The sequence below is a fragment of the Jaculus jaculus genome, chromosome 20 (assembly GCF_020740685.1).
Source record: "Jaculus jaculus isolate mJacJac1 chromosome 20, mJacJac1.mat.Y.cur, whole genome shotgun sequence".
Classification (NCBI taxonomy): domain Eukaryota; kingdom Metazoa; phylum Chordata; class Mammalia; order Rodentia; family Dipodidae; genus Jaculus; species Jaculus jaculus.
Genome location: NC_059121.1, coordinates 10,315,676 through 10,320,193, shown reverse-complemented (window position 1 = coordinate 10,320,193; position 4,518 = coordinate 10,315,676). Strand labels below are relative to the sequence as shown.

The window sequence follows — 4,518 nt, the reverse complement described above, 5'->3', positions numbered from 1 at the left end:
TGAACTCACAGCGATCCTCCTACCTCTGCCTCCCAAGTGCTGGGATTAAAGGTGTGCGCCATCACGCCTGGCAAGTGCTTTCATTTTTTTTTTTGTTGTTGTTCACTTTTTATTTATTTATTTGAGAGCGACAGACATAGAGAGAAAGACAGATAGAGGGAGAGAGAGAGAGAGAGTGGGCGCACCAGGGCTTCCAGCCACTGCAAACGAACTCCAGACGCGTGCGCCCCCTTGTGCATCTGGCTAACGTGGGACCTGGGGAAGCGAGCCTTGAACCGGGGTCCTTAGGCTTTACAGGCAAGCGCTTAACCGCTAAGCCATCTCTCCAGCCCAAGTGCTTCCATTTTTAGTACATCAAAATCACTTAGCCGGAATGGCAGAGGAAAATAAGTGTGACTTTTGGAGGTGGTCTTAGAGCCAAGCCTCAGATCGATTTGGCCACATCCTGCTTGCTGATGAGAACCTCCATCAACCTCAGTTTAGCCTTGATGTGCTGGTATTCATAGCATTCCTCTGCCATTGGCGTCCTGTCCTCCTTCTGTGGGCTTCTTCCTGTTTGCTTAAAAAAACTGCTCCTCAGATTCTCTCAGTGCTTTCCGCAGCCTCTTCTTGTCAGCCCTGGTTTCTTGGAGATGGCCAGCAGATGGACATGGTGGCCTGGTGCGAACCTGACATGGAGAGAGCTGGCTGTTTCACTTCTTTCTTTGCATCTGGCAGCAGGACCTTAGCCGGCTCGGCTTCCGGGTAGGTGAGGTGCTCCCCAACAGGAAGGCAGGATTCTGGATCTGGCGAGGCAGGCTGCTGGCTTCCGCATGGACCATCTTCCCGAGTCCTCTTCCTCCTTTAATTGTTGGAATGAGGGAAGGCGTTGAGAAAATTTGCTTGATAATTCTGTATCAGTCGTAAAGAGGCTTTATGAGGTTCTTGTCTTGCTTATTGCCTTTGCTGCTTCTTGAGGAGGAAGCTGCTCACTCTTCCCCATCAGGCCAGCTTCTGAAGTCTCCTCTCCAGATGAGCTGGCTCCAGACCTGCAGCTCCCTGCTTCCCGTTTTCTCTGGAGCGTGGGCTGCTCATAGGACAGGTTTCTGGGGGGCCTTTGGGAATGCTCCCTTGTTCTGACAGCTTCAACTTCAGCTCTTTGAGCTTTTAGTGACCTGTTGCCAAGTCATTCATCCACTTCAGGACTTCAGGGTTGGGTGTCTTGTTGCCATGTGAAGGCTGGTATTTCTTTTCTTCCTCAAATTTGCCTTGAATTTTCCACTTGAGGCTGTGGATGTGCTTGGTGAGCTGGGCAATGGTCTGTGGCTCCTTGCCATCACCACCGCTGCGCTGAGAAGAGTCCAGGGCATCATAAACTGCTGACTGGTGGGTGGAGTTGGGCCGACTTGGGCTCCAAGTTGAATCTCTGGCTTTGGCTGAAGATGGAGCATCGTGGCGACAGCAGCGGGTTGTCACCGTCCGTGACGTGGTACAACAGCCTGCTGGTCCCGACAGACATGAGGTCTTCAGGTGTGCCGTCAGCCTCGATCTGCTCGTCTTTGTACCCTGGCATGGGGTCTGCAAAGTCTGCGTCATTGGCAGGTGTGCTCTGGGTAGGCACTGGGGCTGGATCCTTAAGTTCCTGCGCCTGGGCCGCTTCTTCCTCATTTAAGTCCTGCTGAGTTTCAAAAGCATCCTTTGACCAAATGGCAGTCCTCTGGTCTGTCTATTCAGAAGGGTCAGGAGAGGAGGTCAGGGAGTCCAGACTTGGCACATATTTTTTAGTCCTTGTACTCAGAAGGATGAGGAAGGAGAGTTACTGTAAGTTTAAGGTAGGCCTGGGGCTAAAGGTTGAGTTCCCTGTCAACATGGGCTAGAGGGAGTGAAATCCTGTCTTGAAAAAACAAAAACAAAGCAAAAATTTACACTCATGGAAGGAGCTAAAAAACCCTAATTTCTTTTCTCAAATCTGGTTGCAGGAATGCCACTTCTACAAGAAGATGAAAGCCAAGGTTGGGCATAAACTGACTCTATCCTCCTCACTTTCCTCCACTTTGTTTCAAATGAGACAATTGGCCTCTAGGACACCCCAAAACTCTCTGTTCCCCTGTCTCCTTTAAAACTGGTTTGTTTACACAATACAGGGATAACAGAATTTGCCCATTATTTCTCTCCAAAGACTTAAGGAAACAATTAGAAAACATTCTAATGTAACTCCAGATGTCACGGAGGAGGGAATTCTCCTTAAGAACTTAAAACAGTTGCTCCAGATGACAACTTTGGTTTATTATAATCAGGAAGCAAAGAGAAAAAGGACCAGAAATGGAGATTAAGAAAACAAGGACAGACCTCAGTAGAACATTATTAGGGTAATGAAGGTTGCTCAGGGAAGGGCTCCTTCATTGAAACCTTTTTTTTTTTTTTTTTAATTTTTATTGACATTTTCCATGATTATAAAATATATCCCATGGTAATTCCCTCCCTCCCCACCCCCACACTTTCCCATTTGAAATTCCATTCTCCATATTATTACCTCGCCATTACAATCATTGTAATTACATATATACAATATCAACCTATGAAGTATCCTCCTCCCTTCCTTTCTCTACCCTTTATGTCTCTTTTTTAACTTACTGGCCTCTGCTTCTAAGTATTTTCATTCTCACGCAGAAGCCCAACCATCTGTAGTTAGGATCCACATATGAGAGAGAAAGCCAAGCGCCACATGTTCTCTCTCATTGAAACCTTTAATTATTTAAAATCTAAACTGTGTTTACTTGATGTCTAGGTTTTAACTAGTAGAGAAACTGAGTCTTGTGGTTAATACCTCACTCATTAACAGTCCACTGGTGTTAATTTGTTATGGTTAAAGGGTTATAAAAACTGGCTTTAAGACTGAGCAAAGTAAATGAGGTCCTTCTATTTGTTAACATTTTTTTTTTGATATAAACATTACTATGTATTAGGCACATGCAAACTGAAACAACAATGTATTACTTCATATCAATTATAAAGCAATTTTTCAAACACTTTTCAATATTTAAAAATACCCTCCTATTGCTAAAGGACATGTTGTTTTAAAAGTTCACATAGAGCTGCAGAGGTGACTTAGCAGTTAAGGGGCTTGCCTGTAAAGCCAAAAGGATCAAGGTTAGACTCCCCAGGACCCATGTAAGCCAGATTCACATGGTGGCACATGCATCTGGTGTTCATTTGCAGTGGGTGGAGGCCCTTGTGTGCCCATTCCCTTTCTCTTCTCTCTCTTGCTCTCTCTCAAATAACTAAAAATAAAAATGATTATAAATAAATAAATAAAAAGTGAACATAACTGTATTAGTTAGGGTTCTCTAGAGGAGCAGGACTGCTAGAATGAATTATTTTAAAAAGGAAATTTATGATTAGCTTATGGTAGTCCAATAACAGTTGCAGGCCCAAGAATCAAGGAACCTGGTAGCTACTCAGTTCACATGGCCAGATGCCTCAGCAGTCCTGATCAGACACTACAGATGGAGCCAGAAGGCCTGGAGGCTTCCTGAGGGGCTGCTGGGTTTCAATCCATGTGGGTCGTCAGTTGATGCTGGTCTTCAATCCACGTTGGAAGGCAGGGAGCAAGGAGCAGTGAGCAGCTCTGGCAGCCAAGTGAGAAGAAGGAAGGGGCTCTTTTCACCCAGAGATTGCTCATATAAAAGTCCCCCTCTGAGAGGGGCTGCCCGCTCTGGGGGAAGGGTGAACTCTGGGGGAAGGACTTCTTCCTTTAGTTAATCCTTCCTGGAAGCAACGTCAAGAGGCCCACCCGAAAGGGATTTCTGTGGATTACTAAAGAGGTCAAGTTGACAACACCTTAACTATCATAAGTCCACCCCTTGTCAACTAGACACCAAACCATATTTCCTTAGATCATCCTTAATTTCCAAATGAAAACAGTAACAAGCTCATAATTCCACCTAACATGGTGTAAGTATCCCATGTACAACCAGAACCACAAAATCTTCGCGCCAGCACAAAGCTTAACTAACTTACTCTCTAGTATAATAGGTCTAACAAATTCAACAGTGATATAATCTTAATATTGGTGTAGATATGTACAAACATTCTGTATCAAGGTAGGGCAGAAACATTGCAATTACAATCCTCGTTTCTATAACTGGTCACGTGGCCTTAGCTGGTACTTGTAACTGCCTTCTTCTTCTACTCATTCTATATTTCCTGCACCTTCAGCAAGCACCTCAGCAGGTCTTGGTTCTTTACCTGGAGGGGTGTTCCATACCTTCATTCCCGAAAGATCTTGTTAACATTTTAATTCCTGGAGAAACTGAATCTTAAGATAAAGGTTCACATGTAAGTGTTTAATTTCCAAAGATGAGGTACTCATACCTAAAGACATTGTGACTTTAAATATAACTTCTGTTTTGTTTATACTAAGTCCATTGAATGGTCATCACTAGATTTAATAACTTAGGTTTAAGTAATTTACTTTTAAAAAAATATGTTGGCATAGTTTATCTAAGCTTTATCAACTTCTACTCATGGGTAAGATAT

General features: G+C 44.0%; 1 pseudogene; it reads right to left on the bottom strand.

The window, feature by feature from the left end:
• Positions 1–424: 424 nt before the first annotated feature.
• LOC123456300 lies at positions 425–4,252 on the bottom strand (annotated as a pseudogene).
• Positions 4,253–4,518: the final 266 nt, after the last annotated feature.